The following is a 19,245-nucleotide window of genomic DNA, read 5'->3' on the forward strand; positions in this document are numbered from 1 at the left end:
TTCCAGTTTGAGATTAGAAGGGCAGGGAGCTTCAAAAGGACATGTTTGCAAGGGATTTTGGTTAAGAGATATCTGCATAATTCATGAGCAAACATCTCCTGCAGTAAAATGCATGTGGGCTGGCCTTTGAGACAGAGATGTACTGGAGAGAGTCCAAGGGAGGGCTGCAAGGAGGCTGAAGGGATTGGAGCAGAAAGAAAGGCTGAGAGCCCTGGGGCTGTTTAGTCTGGAGAGGAGAAGGCTGAGAGGGATCTGATCAATGTCTATCAATAGCTGAGGGCTGGGGGTCAGGAAGGAAGGGACAGGGACAGCCTCTGCTCACTGTGCCCTGGGGTAGGACAAGGGGCAATGGATGGAAACTGCAGCACAGGAGGTTCCAGCTCAACATGAGGAGGAACTTCTTGACTGTGAGGGTGCCAGAGCCCTGGAGCAGGCTGCCCAGAGAGGTTGTGGAGTCTCCTTCCCTGGAGCCTTTCCAGCCCTGTCTGGATGTGTTCCTGTGTGACCTGTGCTGGATTCTCTGCTCCAGCTCTGGCAGGGGGTTGGACTGGAAGATTTTTGGAGGTCCCTTCCAACCCCTAGCATCCTGGGATCTGTGATCTGTTGATCCCCAGAGGAACCCCACTGCTCTCAGAGATTCTGTGCTTGTTTAAGAGCCTGCCCAAGGTGCATGAATAGCACACTGGAAGGGTTTATTATCCTTACTCCTTATATCTGAATAGACTGGCTAAATCCAGATCAATATGCAAAATTTCAGCTGCTAATCTGAATGTGAAATGGTTTCAGATGTGGTGGAATTTGGCACTTACTGCTTGTGACCTTTTCCTATTGCCATGTTAAGAAGGACAAAATGGAACTGTTTTGCCAAACAACTTTTGTTTCCTCAAGTTGCTGTGCCCTCTGTATCATATCTAAGTGCAATGGTTATCTTATCACTTGGTAGAGCTTTGTTAAACCTTTAGCAATCTTGGTCCGGGTTTAAGAATGCATTTCCGAAGTGTAAAGCAACATTGTCACAGCAGTGTCTTTGTAAGTTCTTCTGATCTGCAATGTTAAACACATTTGTCTTAAGAAATGAAATAGCAATCAAGTCATGATGAAAGAGCCTCCTGCAGTTATGGTACAGAACATCAGGGACAGTTTCCTTCCACACAGTGCAAAGACAAGTTCTCCTCCCTCTTTCCAGATGGCAGAGACAGAGGGTAATTGTACTGGTGTGACAGCCACAGCACATAGAAAAGAGTGATAGTAAGCAAGCCATGTTTTATAAGAGCAACATTGCAGAGATTAAAATGTAAAGGAGCCTTTGAGAAAGGAATGGCTGATAATTGTCAGGTGTTGTTATGTGATCTACAGAACACATGGGGAAGGCTTGGAAGTATGCTGTGGTCTGTAACCCTCAGAAAGATTAGAATAGAATGGAATAGAATAGGTAATAGGTATTTCCACATGTTTAAAAAGCCAAAAGCAAATCCTTTTCAAAGTGGTGTTTCATGGGAGACAAGGTTCAGATTTGCATATTCTGGGGTGCAGCAAGCAAAGTGTGGCCAGCAGGGCTGGGGAGGTTCTGCTCCCCCTCTGCTCTGCCCTGCTCAGACCACTCCTGCAATCCTGGGTCCAGTTCTGGGCTCCCCAGCTCAAGAGAGACAGAGACCTGCTGGAGAGAGGCCAAGGCAGAGCCAGGAGGATGCTTAGGGGACTTGAGCATCTCCCCTGTGAAGAGAGACTGAGAGCCCTGGGGCTGTTGAGTCTGGAGAAGAGAAGGCTGAGAGGGATCTGATCAATGTCTCTCAAGAGCTGAGGGCTGGGGGTCAAGTGGAGGGGGCCAAGCTCTTGTGGGTGGTGCACAGCAATAAGCCAAGGAGCAATGGAGACAAACTTGACCAGAGAAGGTTTCAGCTCAGCATGAGGAGAAACTTCTTTGCAGTGAGGGTGACGGAGAATGGTGCCAAAATATTCCTTTCTCCAGGATCCCTCAGTAGCCATCGACAGAGTGGTTAATGATTGAAGGAAATGATTAAGGGAAGTAACAGCAGGGACTCTTCCCTGACCCTGAGACCAGGTAGCACTGACAGGAGCAGTGCACGTTGTGTGTGAGCCTCCGCTGTGCCTCCCACATCTTTGCTGTGGTGATAAATCATTAACAGCTTGTAATTATGCCTTTCTTTTAGCTCAAAGTGCAGGAAATCACAGAGGGGAGTGCTGGCATCCCAGGAGGTTGCAATACAAGTGTACAAAACTGTAAGTGGAATGGAAAATGGAAGTGTGGGTAGGGATGGAGGTCTCTGAAATGACAAGGAGTGAAGTGAGCAACACCCAGGTTCAGAACAGACAGCAATAATCTGTTAAACCTGGGCCAGTCCTCGACAATTAATTTTTTTGGGGGGGGTTCTAGATGTTTACACTGGCTCACAGAGTCAGGGCATTTACCTGTCAAAGGGGTGCCAAAGCTTTCTTGCACATTCAGCAGTGAATAGATGTTCTGAACTTCCTGAGTGTGTCTGGAGCTGTGCTAGCTGAGGTTAAGGAAGTATTTTTTCCCCACTGCTTTTTGCCTCATGCTTGGACAAGAGAGAAAGAGAAAAGAAAGGCATTGCAAACTGCATCCTTTCCTCTTAAAATAAGAGCAGTAGAAAAGTCCCCAGGAATCTTGAGAGGTTGTGGGGGCTTGCTGTGTTTTCCCTGTTTACCTCGATGCTCCTGCTCTCAGCCAGACTGCCGCACACAGACAGCTGGCAGCTGACTGCTCCTTCACTCTCAGATCTACTGAAGGCAGCTGGACCCTTGGAGAGTGTCAGGCTGTGAATTCCCTGTCCATGTCCTTTTACTTAACACTTTCTTCATGCTCCTTTTTGCACCTGTGTCCTTGCTGATCTTCCCCCTGCAGAGAAGCATCAGCCCATTGCTGGGAGCAACAGAAAAATGAGGAATATCCAAATGATTCAGGTAGGTGATGAATGAAAATGAAAAGGAAAGCAAGCAAAAGGAGAAGCTGGAATGGGTGAGAAGGGTGAAACAGCCAGACACATGAAAGAAGATCCCAACAGCTCATCCTTTTCCTTAAGCTCCAATCAATTAGTGGCTGTTGCCTGGGATTTCTGGGAGGAGAGGATTCCTATGGTCTCCAGGATCTCTCACATCTCCCAGCTTCCTCTTTAGGGTGGAATTGGTAACCAGCTCCTCGGGAGACTTTCCAAACCCACCTGGATGTCTTCCTGTGTGACCTGTGCTGGATTCTATGGTCCTGCTCTGGCAGGGGCCTTGGACCCAATGATCTCCAGAGGTCCCTTCCAACCCCTAGCATCCTGGGATCCGGTGAAATGGTTAAGCAGAAGTTCCTCTAACTTGGCAGGTTCTCAGGAGTAGCAGATAGAAATACAAAGAGCAGGGGAGAAGAGGACATTCTGCTGCCATCTCCCAAACATTTAGTCACTTGTTCTATCCTGCAATACACTGGCAGACTTCACCAGCCTTGGAAAGCCCTGGGAGCTGCCTTTTCTGAACAAGAGCAGCAGGTTCAGCCTCTGTGGTGTTGTCTGTAGCGGAAAATATTCTTTCTGCAAAAGCAAGTTAATGCTCCTACAGCAATCCCCTTGCCATTTACACTCCCAGTGTACCCTGGCAAGGATTTCCTCCTATTTCCAGTTAGCAGTTCAGGATGTGCACAGAAAAATAACAGAGACTTGGATCCCTGCAGCTTTGCAATGCAATTAGGTGACTCCATTCCCACTTGCCAAAACACCACTAGATTTTTGTGGCTCAGAGCTTGACAGTTTGCAGCTACAGAACATTTGTAATGGGTTTATTCATTCCCACTGTAACAACCCCAGCAGCTGATCTGCCTCTGCCAAACTGGGCAGCAAGTGCCAGCATCAAGCTGTAGTTGGGAGGCTCAGAATGGCAACAGTCACTTTCTGGTGAAGGGACGATGGATTCTCACCACAGTGACTGCCTCTGGAAGTCAGAGGAGCCTCACACGCTGGTGCAGGTTGCTATTCCCATTGCCACCTTGAAGGCTGCAGCCACCAATCAGTCCTCTTCCCTCGAGCCACACACATTAACACATGAAGTGAAGCGATCCCAAAGAAAGACCCTGGTGAATCAGCGCCTTCAGATGCTCTGCTTCTTCACTCCTCCTTTCTTTTCATTCTGTGGTCGGTGCAGCTGCGGCTGGAGAAGGAAATGTAACTGCTGCTGCTGCAAAAACTGCAGCCAAAGCCTATTGATTAGTGCAGCAATGGCAAAGTTGCAGCTGTCCAGATAAATAGATTTGGCTGTGCTGAAATCTAAGGACTGCAGCGGCGGCAGATGGTTTGCCCCTAATGAAGGCTGCGTGCTTCAAACGAGGGTTGTTCAGAAGGAAATCATTAGCTGCTACTGAGCAGTTCCATGCCAAGGATCCCTGCACAGAGTAGAAACGTCCAAAAGCCTGAAAGGTGACTGCTCCAGCTGGAAAAGAGCAAGTGCCATGCAAAACCTAGATACATGATAAGCTTAGCTCTGATCGTGGCCTGCGAGTTTTAGAGAGACTCTTCACCATCCAGGAGCTGATGGATCCTGGGCTGGGAGAGACAAAGCAAAACATAATGGCTGCTGGTGGGCTTGCCACAACTGCAGTGTCAGTCACTCCATGGAGCATAGAGCCTGGGAACAACAACAACGATTTGGGGATACTATTTACAGTATTCAGTGCTTAATCCAGAAGAAGTGTCACCGTGAGAAGTGATGAATTATTGGGTGGGATTTATCCCATCCGATGCTAGACAGCTACAAATTACCTGTCTAGTCACAGCTGGTCACTTTCTACTCAGCATTCAAGGCAAAGGAATATTCCCCAAGATAGAGATCCACTCTATTCTGAAATAACTGCCCTTCCCTTCCCTTCCCTTCCCTTCCCTTCCCTTCCCTTCCCTTCCCTTCCCTTCCCTTCCCTTCCCTTCCCTTCCCTTCCCTTCCCTTCCCTTCCCTTCCCTTCCCTTCCCTTCCCTTCCCTTCCCTTCCCTTCCCTTCCCTTCCCTTCCCTTCCCTTCCCTTCCCTTCCCTTCCCTTCCCTTCCCTTCCCTTCCCTTCCCTTCCCTTCCCTTCCCTTCCCTTCCCTTCCCTTCCCTTCCCTTCCCTTCCCTTCCCTTCCCTTCCCTTCCCTTCCCTTCCCTTCCCTTCCCTCATTATTAATCAGACATCCCTCTATCACCTTGTGTAGGGAAAACCACTCCAGATGATACTCCAAGCCATGCCTTGTCTCACACACTGTTTAAGGTAGCCAGTGATCTGGAAACAAGGCTCCAACAATGTTTTTCTCCAGTTCACATGTAGAATCAGCAGTCTGAGTACCTGAGCTGTGCCACCAGAGTGTCTTTACATCAGAGGATGTACTTTGAGCAGGTCATCCCCACACTTTAACCTTGCCTTCTGCAGCAGGCTAACCTCTGTGTGAGTGGCCTTTTGGCAATGAGCAGCTGTGGAAGGGCATTTATGTGACTAGAATCCAAAGTGTGCTACAGACACCACCTAACAATGTCTGCCTCTGCACGGTGTGTGCTTAATGTTGCCTGAACTGCAGTGTGGAAGGAATGAGGATCCCAGCCTGATCCTGCTTGAATCACTCAGGAACCAGAGAGATCTCTGCTGGCACAGCTGCTTCCAAGGCATTCCTTAACAGTAACATTGCTGCTGAAGAGAATTCACAGTAAGTTTGTGTTCACTTTGGCTTTGGATGTGAGCTTGACTCTCACTTCATCTCTGCAATGATCAGTTACTGTTATGGCCAAACCTGCCTTCCCTGACTGCCTTGTCCCATGGTTTATTTACAGCAGTGCCTAAAGCTGAGTCAGCACCCCAGGTAAGCAGTAAGGCAGCACCACGCTGTAACGTGTCTGTTCTCCTGTTTGCCCCTTATTACTGCTGCTGGTGCTTTCTCAAGGCTACATCAGTTTGCCATATGTGTCACATGGAGAAGCAGAGTGTAAACTGACCAGAAAGATTAGATTATGGTCATTACACGCAGGGATATTACTCTGCAGACACTGTAGAGATTGTGTTTTCTAGCCAGAGTTGTTCCAAACTGATTTTAGTGAACCTCAAAGCATATGGCAATCTGTGTGTGTGACTTTCCTGCAGCTGAAAACATTCTCCAAGGGGAAAAAGGAAAAACAAGAGCACCTCCTCACTGGGAAAACTAAAGGGACAAAGCTCAATTACAGCTTCAAACAGCAATTAGTTGTTCAAGTTCACTTCAATTACGACTGCAACCCTTAGCCTTGATGTTCTGTACTGCCTAATATTCAGTGCACAGGAAAGAGGAGATTTGTACAGCTATAATACATCTTCTGGAAGCATAAGGCTTGTCCTAGACAAACCATGAAATGTGGGACTAGATTATCTTTCAAGGTCCCTTCCAATCTGAGCAGTTCTGTGAATCTGCAGCTCTAATAATGGAGAATCATCAGAGTGGAAGTTCACAGTCTCACAGTCTCACAGTCTCACAGTATCTCTTACAGTATCACCAAGGTTGGAAGAGACCTCGAGGATCATCGAGTCCAACCTGTCACCACAGACCTCATGACTAGACCATGGCACCAAGTGCCACATCCAATCCCCTCTTGAACCCCTCCAGGGACGGTGACTCCACCACCTCCCTGGGCAGCACATCCCAATGACGAATGACTCGCTCAGTGAAGAACTTTCTCCTCACCTCGAGTCTAAACCTCCCCTGGCACAGCTTGAGACTGTGTCCTCTTGTTCTGGTGCTGCTTGCCTGGGAGAAAAGACCAACTCCCACCTGGCTACAACCACCTTTCAGGTAGTTGTAGAGGGCAATGAGGTCACCGCTGAGCCTCCTCTTCTGCAGGCTAAGCAACCCCAGCTCCCTCAGCCTCTCCTCACAGGGCTGTGCTCAAGGCCTCTCCCCAGCCTTGTCACCATTCTCTGGACTCATTCAAGTGTCTTGATGTCCTTCTTAAACTGAGTGGCCCAGAACTGGACACAGGACTCAAGGTGCAGCCTAACCAGTGCAGAGTCCAGGGGCACACTTTTTTCTTCACCTCAGTGAGTTCTCCCATCTCATCCACCCTCTTGAGTGCCTTCCACCATGCCACTCTACCTTTTTGGCATGAAGTGCTGCAAGATGACTTTCAGAGGAACAGCAGATGGTCACGGAATTCTCCCAGTTGTGATGTTCCCTGGGTGCCATCTGTGGTGACTGGGAGTGAGGAGACCAAATAGTTCTGAGGGGATCTTTCCAAGGCTTAGGAGAGTTCTCCAGAATTCCCTTTTGCAATCCGCCCACAAACAGCTGAATAAACCCACATGGGACACTGGGGAGCCAGGGCTCCAGCTCGCTGAGGCAGCCTGCCACCTTGGTTATGTGGATGACAAAGCTGCTGTGTGAGGCATCCTGCTCCCTTGTTCCGTCCTATCTTCTTCACTGTTGCTTTGTGTCCCGTGGCTTGCCTTGGCAAGAATCAGGCTTGCTGCATGGCTGCATCTCCCAGGGGCTGTCATGGATTTTCATACCTTAGTAGTCTATTTTGGTTGCCACATTAAAGAAATATCGCAATTAAGAGCTTCATTGCAACAGGAGGCTAATCAACTTACGTGACAGTTGGAGCCTCTGATGATCCTCATGTAAGTCAGTTGCTTTTTCAGGGCTTGTGATCTGTGGACAACCTTTTAAAACAGCACTGCACAAGACCAAGGCCCTCTGCCTGCCTGGTGGTTCCCTGCCACCACGCTGCTCACACACAGGCTTGCAGTGAGAGCATTTTCAGACAGAAAAAGGCAATATCCACAGAATTGTCAGGGTTGGAAGGGACCTCAAGGATCAGCCAGTCCCAACCCTGCAGCGCAGGTTGCTCACAGCCACATCCAGCCTGGCCTTCAAAACCTCCAGGGATGAGGCTTCCACCACCTCCCTGGGCAACCTGTGCCAGGCTCTCACCACCCTCATGGGGAACAACTTCTTCCTCACATCCAATCTCAATCTCCCCATTTCTAGTTTTGCTCCATCCCCCCCCAGTCCTATCCCTCCCTGACACCCTCAAAAGTCCCTCCCCAGCTTTCTTGTAGCCCCCTTGAGATACTGGAAGGCCACAATTGGGTCTTCTTGGAGCCTTCTCCTCTCCAGCCTGCACAGCCCCAACTCTCTCAGCCTCTCCTCATGGGAGAGGAGCTCCAGCCCTCCGCTCACATTCCAGCACTTCCAGATCTTCCTTGTCATTTTCTTTTCCAATGGATGAAGCACATCCTTTACCCAAAGGAAACATCATCTCCTTGAAGCTAGTCTTGTTTCTTGCACTCTGCCTAAAGGCTTCCCAGCCCAGACTCAGTGGTTTCCCCTTGTGGCTTAAGGGTATCCAGTCTGTATTCCTCCACATATGCTCCCCTGAGTTTGCCCAGGAGCACGTGTGAAGTCCGTCTGAGAGCACGTGAGAGCAAGAGCCCTGCTGCCCTCCTGTCACTGGGGTGACAGATTAGCTGAAGCGCCTCCTATGTGTTCCAGGGATAGATGCTGCTCTTCCCTCAACTCAAGACCCATGGCTGCATTTCAGGAGGAGCTTTAGCTGCCTGAAGATTTTCTCAGACCATTTTTCCCTGTGTTCTTGCAGGAGATCTTCAGCGTTGAGACAGGTTTAAGGAAAAGGCAAAGAGCAAAGTCATTGAAAACGTGATTAAAATATACTGATGTTGGTAAAAGTGTAACATTCCATAAGTCTGCAATAATACCTGAAGCATCAGAGTTAATAAAATACCACTCTCTGGAGGCAGGAGTTACATGACAGCTGAATTAATACCCTGCTGCCACAACACTCCTCGTTCTGCTCTCTCACTGAGCATCGGCGGGTTCCCCCTCCAGTTCGCTGCTGAAGCCTGCTGCTGTGACAAGCTGAGCAGTCCCTCCCTTGCTGCAGGGCTAGCTGGCATTTTCTGAGAATAGAATCAAGAAATACATTCAAACAAATAAATAAAGAGCTGACCACCTGCATCTCTAGAGCAGCTCCTGAAAGCACTGCTGGCTGCACCCAAGGCACAGATCTTCTCTGCCTTCCCAAAGAGTATTACCAAGTTCTGGGAGGTTTGTTCTGAAGGCTAAATCTAACCTGTGTGCAGACATGTGTGGTGGGTTGACATTACCCCCCAGAATAAAACTAACCCTAAAGCTGCCTCAGTATGCCTGAAACAAACCCTTCAGGGTGGTACACAGTGAATTTCAGAGAGACATTCTTCCTAAGTAAACCTACACAGGAGTTCTCTGTTTTCCTTCATCCAAATGTGCTGTTGGACTATACCCCACCCCCCAAAATAAAACCTCTCCAACGTTCACAGCTGCAGCACAAGAGGGAATCTGGCAAGGGATGAGATAAAACCTGGGGCTCTGGATCCTGGTTGGGATCTGCATGGACGGAATGCTAGCGTACCTGCCATCAGCAGAGGCTGGCAGGTTCTGGTCTGCTGCTGTAGGCTTATGATAAGACTGGGGGGAAGGGATCATCACCAAAATCTGCCTTCCACTTGCATGCATGTTTTGGATGTAAATCAAAGACTCTAAGGAGAGAAGCCACTGAACACTACCTGTCCTTGCTATCCAGATCATACTCTTAATAACAGCAAGGTTCATCTGAGAGTTTGAGTGAACAGCAAACTGCCCTTTGGTGCCTCACCTGTTTCTTAGAATGACAGAACTGCCAGGGCTGGAAGGACCTCAAGGCTCAGCCAGTTCCAACCCCCTGCCATGGCCAGGGACACCTCACACTGCAGCAGGTTGCTCACAGCCACATCCAGCCTGGCTGCAAACACCTCCAGGCAGGAGGCTTCCACCACCTCCCTGGGCAGCCTGTGCCAGTCTCTCACCACCCTCATGGGGAACAACTTCTTCCTCACATCCAATCTCAATCTCCCCATTTCTAGTTTTGCTCCATCCCCCCCAGTCCTATCCCTCCCTGACACCCTCAAAAGTCCCTCCCCAGCTTTCTTGGAGCCCCCTGCAGATCCTGGAAGGCCACAATGAGGTCTCCTGGGAGCCTTCTCCTCTCCAGCCTGCACAACCCCAACTCCCTCAGTCTGTCCTCACAGCAGAGCAGCTCCAGCCCTCTGCTCCTCCTCGTGGCCCTTCTCTGGACACCTTCCAGCACCTCCAGATCCTTCCTGGCACAGAGGCTCCAGAACTGGACACAGAGCTCCAGCTGTGCTCTCAGCAGAGTGGAGCAGAGGGGCAGAATCCCCTCCCTGGCCCTGCTGGCCACACTTCTCTTGCTGCAGCCCAGGCTCTGCTTGGCTCTCTGGGCTGCAAGTGCTCCCTGCTGGCTCCTGTTGAGCTTCTCATCCCCTAGCACCCCAAGCCCTTTTCTTCAGGGCTGCTCTCAGGCCATTTAGAGAGCGATGCTCTCCTGTTCTTTACCTGAACTCCACAAAAGGGCCAGGGGTGGGATGCAGAAGCCACTACTGCCCACATTCAGAGGTCTAAACTTCTGAGGATGATTATTATATTTTTTTCTTTGTTAGGAATTCTTTGTTAGCCATTGGGATGTGCTGCTCAGGGAGGTGGTGGAGTCACCACCCCTGGAGGTGTTCAAGAGGGGATTGGACGTGGCACTTGGTGCCATGGTCTAGTCATGAGGTCTGTGGTGACAGGTTGGACTCGATGATCCTCGAGGTCTCTTCCAACCTTGGTGATACTGTGGATTCTGCAAATATGCTGAACACAACTTCAGTGAGACAGAGAGCACTGTGGTTGAGAGGAGAGGCTGCAGTGGCTGGGGCTGCAAGGAGACAAGCCAGGCACTGGCAACAGTCTCATGGCAGTCATTAGCTTGAATACAGGAGAAGGTGAGAGCGGCAAAGGGAGTCACAAGCTAAGGGTGTAGGAGGAGTGGTAAGCTAATAGCTGTCACATTCCATAGCAGCACAGACTGATGTCCTTGAGTCTCTGCCTCCTGGGGCTCCCAGCAGTGCACGTGCTCAGCCGGACGTGGGCTCACAGGTCTCATGGGGGTCTGACGTGATTACATCTCACTTGACTACGTCCAGATGTAGATTCCCACTCCTCCTTCACGGTTCCCTGTGGCTGAACTTCAGGGCTTAGCAGTACATTTCCAGACACTTTCAGATGCCTGTGTGATCCCCTCTCCATTTGAAACACCTAGGGGTTTCCTCTCCAGGAAGAGCCCAACCTTTACCATTTCACATTTCATTGTGACTGTAAAGTTAATTTCATTTAATGAAATTCTACAGCGAGAGTTATTCACCACAGTTACTGCCACGTGGCTTTTCTTCCAGCCCCTTGCTCCTGTCCCTTGAATAGAGAGCTCCTATTTTGCTAGGCTGATGATACAGCCTAATGATGAGAGAGGAGAGGCAGAGACCTCTGTAAAGGTTTCACCATCCTTATGCAGACTGCACCTCTGAAAGTGTTTACTGCTTTTACAAGCAACAGTAATCTTTCTCACATTTGCTGTGCCAATAATGAAGTCTTTATTAACACCCCAGCCTCTTTATAGACTTGATAGAAGCAGATGCTCCATCTGCTTAAATATTTGAAGAGTTACTCCTAAACCAACACTTATAAACATGCTCATTCTGGAAGGAGCACTGTGGATGAAATATTGTCACATATTACTGTAATAAGGCAGTAGGAGTAATTCTTACTTCGATGTCGTTATTTTCCTAATTGGATTCTGGATTCACAAGAAGACAAAAGCTAAATTTGAGTGCCTGAGTAAAATGTGAGGATTTGTAACTCCTGTCACAACAGTCTGTTCATAGCACACCCAAGCCCTGCCTGATTTCTTTTACACCTAAGTGGTATCCTCAGATTCCCCTTGACAGTTTGGCTGGCCTCTGAGCTACTGCAGAAAAGGAGAACTGCACTGTGGAATTTCATCCTCAAGGCACAAAGATTTCCTGGACAGAAAGTGTTTTTCCTATAAAAGCCCCAGAGCAGAAACTTCCTGTGGAAACCCCTCCAGGTTGTGCAAGAGTGCACACTGAAATGGAGCTAAGCTGGGGTAGCACTGGGGATAGGGCAGGAATCTTCCTGTGTCTCCCTACAGCTTGCCCACCTGCATCACCTCTTCTGCACTCCGAACCTCATCAAGTTCTCGTCCCCTTTCCTGGGAAATGGCACCTGGGAATGTATGTGCACGCTGCAGTTTGGGCTGGGTGCCCTCTGCTACACGAGGTGCTTCCTGTGTCCAGAGGTCCAGCCCAGAGGAGTGGACACAGGAAACTAGGTATTTCCTACCATAATTCTCTGCACCACTATAAGATCCAGCACGGGGTCTGCACTTCCTCTTTCTTCCTCCTCCATCACCCGGTGCCTGGGGGAGATGCCACCCGGCCATGAGCCTGGCTAGGCCCAAGGCCACGGGATGGGCAGTCTCAGATCTGGCCAGCTGAGACTAACCCAGCAGTGGAGTGGGGAGGGGGGGGAGAAGGAGCCCTGAGGGTCTTGGGTGCACCCTCAGGTGGGGATGGGATGTTTTTGGGTCTGCTTTGGGGTTTCTTTCGTCACTGTGCTTCTGGCTCTCTGTGCACACTCCCTGCTTTCCATTGAAACTCCATCACTTGTCAATCCCTTTGTCTGAGTTGTTATTTCTGCCTCAACCCATCACAGTGCAGATGCCCTGCAAGGTGAGAGCAGGGTGTTCAGTGTGTCCAGGGCACACAGCTGCTGCTGTGCACCTGCAGCTCCAGCAGAGCAGACATTCACAGCCCCCTGCTCTCTTCTGCGTGCATGTGTCTTGCTGGCTGCACGCACCTGAGTCACTCTGTTCCTTGGCTGCCAGTCCAGCACACCTTGAATGTTCAAGCACAGTTGCCACTTCTCTGAGCCATCCACTAACCCTGGACAAGTGGTGAGGTCATTCCTCTGTGCAGATTTGATTTCCAGAGGGCAGCAGGCCACATTTCTCTGTCTCTTGCTGAGGGGATTGGACCGGGTCAGTGAGGTTGGACTTCGAAGATGAGAAGGAAATCTGCTGCCACTGGCTGGGAAGGTTTCATTTTCCCTTCACAACGAGATTGGCCACCAGTGCCTGGTGAACTTCAGTGCTGTACTTCAAGGGTTGGTAGGTTTGCAGCTGGAAATGTCAAGCAGCTGGAGGCTGTGTTTCCAAACCAATCAGCTAAAAATATTGGCAAAGCCAAACATTGTTCTAAATCAAGAGGGAGTTTCAGCACTGTGAATAAGGATTTGTTTAGGGCTGTCTTGATGTGATGAGAATTGGGAGAAGTTATTTGACTTTGGATGATATTCAGAGGAATGAATTTTGATGTACTGACCATTTCTGTTACATTATGAAGTGTGAATAAATTGTATCTGCTTTGCATAATCTCCAGCCCTTGCCCTCTGCTACCACTGGACTACTACTGGAAGCTTTTTCTGACTATATCACTGGAAACAGAAAAACAAATGGCAGTCAGGTACATTGTGATGAAGATTAGAGTTGGACAAATTGTAATCAACAGAGAAAGTTGTAGCAGTTTCAAGTTGATGCAGCATTGAGACACCCAAGAAACTCTCTGTGCTAGAAAATTCAAGACAATTCTGGTTATAAAGCACCCTCAGCCAAAACCTGAATTGCTTTCTCCAAGTCCCCCACACACACTCACATGCACATTTGTGAGGCCTTTTTGCTTTGTTCACCTCTCTCCTGGCCAAGAAAAAGAGCACTGCTGATGTGTGTGGCTGCTGCTGCGCTCTGCCATCTTCAGTGCCTGAGCTCAGCCTCCATCCCTAAACGTCTGGCAGACTCCTCACGCCATCCTCACTTCTTTACAGCATTCTGTGATTTGCAACACTTGAAAAAGATGCCACAGCTCATAAGAGAGAGGAGTAAAGTACCTGGCAGAAATTCAGCAGGTTGTCAAACAGCATTACCTGCCACAAAAGAGTTCAGGAGCTTAGGACTAAAGCCTCTGTGCTTGATTACATGGAGGCTTTGCATACGATTGGACTCTAATGTCATGAAAAATCATCCCTTGGGCAGTGGTTATTTGACTGTTGAGGATCTTTTTAAGAGGATTGATCAGTGATTAAAGTAAAAGATGTCTGATTTAATGCTAGTTTAGATTATTAATAGATAGGGTAACTGCCTTCTAAGAGCCAAAGTCACAACACAGGAAATAATTTAGTGCTCTGCTCCCTGAAATGGTTCCCCCGTACTATTAAACCTCATTACAGGCTAAAGTGATGCTAGACTTCATTGGTAATGATGGAAGGATTCCAGACTCACAAAATGAAGCTCTACCTTAGCCAGGACATAATAGCCAAGCTGATACATCTCTTCCTATACACATGATAAAATGTGAATCTATTAAAGGCAATGCCTTTTCAGTCTGGTTTGGATCTCACTCCTGGCAGCAAAAAGCACTGTCCCTTTAGCTGCTCGTGAAGCTAAAGGCTTTGCAAAGGGCTGCATCACAGTTTGGGTGACTTTTGTCTGGATTCTTGCCCTCTCACCATGCAAAGGTGTTCATGCTGAGAGAGAAATTAAACAACAACAAAACTTCTTATCCTATAAAGCTTCTGAAGGAAACAGGGTAGATTTCAAGAGAGAAACTGTTTGAGGCGTGCTCCATTGTCTATGTTTGTCATTGTCTGTGTTTGCCTTCTCTCAATTTCACACAAAGCAGGGCAGGGAGCATCCTGTTCCTGCACCTGCACAGACTTCCCTCACACAAGCCAAGGGTCTGAGTATTCAGTATGCCAGCATTATTAAATACCACCAGCGCAGTGACATCCTGCAGCAGTCCAGTGTGGCTGGCTGGCTGTGAAAGTGTTTATTATAGGTGTGAAATAGGCTGCTTCTTTAAAGACAGAGAGAGACTGGCATACACACAACAGAAAGACCCACACAGAAAACAATCTAAAGCAGCAGCTCCCCATCAAGGAGTCAGAATTTGCTAACAGGTAGCAAGCACACAGCTATTCCCACTCTAACTGTAGTCAAAGCAGCAATTTGACATCAGCTGATGGTGGCTGAGCCAGACTAAAGGGAACTTGATTTTCCTTTACAAAGTTCACCTTTGCCATGGTCAGAATCAGTTTTTGAAACTCATAGTTTGCTCACTGGAAGGATGAAAGTGATAAAGGAGGATGTCAGCTCTCCCTATGAAGGTGCAAGTCTATGATCATCCTCCTTCAGAAAGCAGCCTGGGAAAAAGAGGGGCAGAGTGGTGTGGCTGCAGCATTAGCTTCCCTAACTGCTGTCTGATTCCTTTTACAACTCTCTAACTGTCTCCTCTTTGGATTAAGGAAAAATACATCTCCAGATCTCTGCTCTGGGAGGAGATTCCACACACTGCTGGAGGGCTGGGACACCTGGCTGAGCACAGGGATTACAGGAAAGGCTCCTGACCCACAGCTCTACATTCCTCACACACTTTCTTCTGGCTTTGATGAAAATCAAGTTTGTCTAAATGACCTTCAACTTTATGTTAATGCAAGCTCTACTTCTGCACAGCAAATCAAGATGGACAGCTCAGGGAATTTTGCAGATGGCTGATATATATATATATGTATATATTAATTTATGCAGTGTTTAAAGTAATATCAAATGGGCCAAGAAGTGTTTCCTGGCACGGTGCTCCCCTGTTAAACCTCTACAGCCCTCCAGTTACACTTGCTTGTCCCCCAGCTTAGGATAACTCCAGATAATCTGTGCAATGTGAAAGGTTCCTTGGTCTACACTAACCTCCAAGCCACACCTGGGTTTGGCCTGGGGGAGCCAAAGCCAGCACAATTCAAACCTCTGCCTAGGATTACACTAACAGTTTGTACAGTCATGGCACAGGGCTTAGGTCTGATGTATTAGCACTGCTTAGTTTGCCAGTAGAGACAAACATGAAGTGAATGGTTTCTCCTGGAGATTTCTCCTGACAGCCTTGTGACTAGCCTAAAACTGGTGCCTACAGCTGAATTGCCACAGAGGCTGGATGAGGGCTGGAACCCTGCAAACAGACATTGCACTCCAGAGCAGCTGCTTCCTAATTCCTTGGTTTCAAAACTCACAGGTTCACAGAATGGGTTGGGTTGAAGGGAACTTGAAGATCATCCAGTTACAACTCCTCTGGCATCAGCAGGGACACCTCCCACCAGCCCAGGTTGCTCAAGGCCTCATCCAGCCTGACCTTGAACACCTCCAGGCAGGAGGCAGCCACAGCCTCCCTGGGCACCCTGTTCCAGTGTCTCCCCACCCTCACTGTAGAGAATTTCTTCCTAATCTCCAGTCCAAATCTGCCTTTCTCAAGCTTAAATCCATTCCCTCTCATCCTGTCACTACAAGCCCTCGTAAAACGTCTCTTTGGCACCTTTCAGGTACTGGAAGGCTGCGCTGAGGTGTCCCTGGATCCTTCCCTTCTGCAGGCTGAGCAGCCCCGTCCCGTGCAGCAGCTCTGTCAGAGAGGATCACTTTCCCCAGATGTGGGCCTTTATCATTATTCTTCATTAAGTTATTCATCCAGGTTAATGATTGTTTATGAGCTGATCAGCATTCATCAGCCAACATCTTTAGCTATCCCCAACAGGGACATGCTAAGTGTCTCAGCTGGAGGTTTGGGATAATTTTTTCTCTCCAGAAGTGTGGCTGTGCTTCCAAACTCGTGTGCCTCCGCTGCTGAGATCCCCGTGGGCAGGACTCCACCGGGGCTGAAGGATTACAGCACATCTGAAGATCATCCAAGACTTTGAAAAGTCTCTTGTTATGAATGTGGCTGCCACACAGCTTTGAGTGATCATCTGTTAAAACACAAAGCCAGACATCGGCCCCCGCTGAGAAGCACTTTGTGTGGGGATGGAATGTAGGTAGTGTAAAGCAGCGTGCCAGACCCCTGCTCGGGGAGCTTCTGCTATGCTGCAATCCCCCTGACCCAGGGGCCACTGGGTGATGAATGTATGACCCCCAGTACTGCTCTAGCAAGGGAATTCCAGGACTGCTGAGAGCAGAGAATCTCAGAAGCCCTCTCAGAAGTCCTTTGTTACAGGGTGGTAGAATCCCCAGCACCAAAAACTCTCAGAGTGTCCTTAGAAGAAGTCCCAGAAACCCTTAGCAGACAAACAACTAACTGGCAGAAGTAGAAGTCCCTAGAAGCCCTAACCCCCCAAATCTGTTCTCTTGCTCAGAGTGGCTCTTTGTTATCAATCCCTTAACCAACAAAACCCAGCCATGTGTATGAGCTAAAACCTTTTCCCAATGAGAGGTGCCAGTGTGTCAAGGAGGTGGCTTCTGCAGCATGTTCCCATCCAAGGGTGCTGAGGTGAGGCTGTTGCTCTTGGCACCCATGGAATGTGATTGTTTTGCTCTTTGCAGCATGCAGCTGGTCAGCTAGAGAGCATTTTGCAACCCCATGCATTCTGCACGTGTGCCAGCTCTTGTCTGCAGAGCAGTGGCTGCAGCATCTTACAGCCAAAGAGACAGCAGGGATTCCAGCCGTGGGGACAGCCAGGATTTCTCCTGGCTAAGCCTGTGCTTCCAGCAGACATCATTGTGCAGCTCCCTTTTGGCCTTTTCTCCAAAGATTCTCTACAGCAGAAGCCTTCAAAAGACCAGCTCTGCACCTTTCTTCCTGAGCTTTGGGCTAGACTCTAGACCTGGGCCATGATCCTACAGCCAACTAGAAATTCTGTGGAAGACTCCAAACCACCTACAGCCATTCAGCAGTGCTGGATAAATGCAGCCTCCTTAAAAAGGAGAGCCACTAAATCCTGGTTGGAAATATCAGGTGGGGTTTTCTCCATCCTCCAAACAAGTCTCTTCCTAGGCCTGAAAAAATACTACAGACAAGTCTTCCCTGATTCATGTGTCATCCTGGGCTTGTGTGGGAAGAGTTTGCAGGAGGTGGAATTGCAGGCCCTCTCCGAGCTGGGGGTCTCTCAGATGGAAAGTTCCAGCTTAGTGCCCAGGTATGAGGGCTGCACAACTTTTGTGTTTAATGAACACAGTAGATTCCAAAACTGAGCTCAGCAGGAAGAAAGATTTTGCACTGACTTCAACAGTGATTCCACCTCTGTGTGTTACTCACACAAATAACCTCTCTCTTCCTGCAACACAGCACATCTCTGACTCCTGCATCACCCCTCAGCTGGGCACAGGACTCTGGCACCATCACTTGGTAACATAATGCAGTGCAAGGGTGCAAGGGATTATGGTAGAAATAGATAATTTCCTGTGCCCACCCACTGGGCTGGACTTCTGGACACAGGAAACACCCCCGCAGCAGAGGGCACCCAGCCCAGGCTACAACAGTCCCCAAGCCTGGCTGTGTTTGCAGGGGGTTTGGCTGTGGTGCTTGGGGCTGTGGTTTAGGGGTGAGCCTTGCAGAGCAGGGCTCTGGGTTGGCCTTGGTGATCCTGAGGCTCTTTCCCAACCTGAATGTTTCTGTGACTCTGCTATTCTGGGGCAAATGCTGCAGCAGGACACTTCTGCAATGCAGTGCATCAAGAGGGAAACAGCAGCCCACATGGAGAAAGCAACCTCCAAAGTTAAGTTTATGTAGATGTTTGACCATCAGGCCTGAAACCTGTCCAGCTGTTTTTTTCACCAGAGATAACTCACTCAGTGTCATTTGAAGGCACATCATTGCCTAGTCTCATCTGCTGTGAGCTCTGTCTTTGTTTAATGCCTCTCAGAGCATTACACTAGCCATTAAATTGCATCAGCAATAATTATTCTGGGAAGGGATTTTTCAAGCATCTATGTGTTCTCCATGAAGCTAAGGGGGATGCAGGAGAGGCTTGGCTCTGCCTTTAATGTACTGCTACAGAAATGATATAGATTGAAGAGCAGCATTTCACAACTGGAGGAGTCAGAATTACTACTAACAGAGGGAAGAAAGAGAGTATTTTCTCATCTCTTGCTTTAAAGCAGGTTTTTGCCATGCTTGTCAAAACAAGACTTCCATTAAATTCAAAGCAGTTATGTGCTGTTTCTTTTATGGGATGCACCTGGGAGCCCCCAAGCAGAGTCCCTGTGATTGGAATGGGACTATGAAAATGAGAGCAGAGACTTTGTTTAGAGTATTAAGCGTACAGGTAGGGATAATCAGGAGCTCTGATGAGGAAAATGTTGTTTAAGTAACTGCTGGCTAAGGAGTGGTTAGACCTCGTAACACATGGAGTGCAGCTCTTTGCTTTAAAAGTCTTTCTCACATTCTGGAGGCCTAAGGTATTTTGGAAAGGAGTTTGTTCCATCTGTGGAGCAATTATGTCTCTGGATATCATGTGGATTGTGAGGATCAGGGGAAAAGATGCTC

Source organism: Dryobates pubescens, chromosome Z (genome assembly GCF_014839835.1).
Source record: "Dryobates pubescens isolate bDryPub1 chromosome Z, bDryPub1.pri, whole genome shotgun sequence".
Classification (NCBI taxonomy): domain Eukaryota; kingdom Metazoa; phylum Chordata; class Aves; order Piciformes; family Picidae; genus Dryobates; species Dryobates pubescens.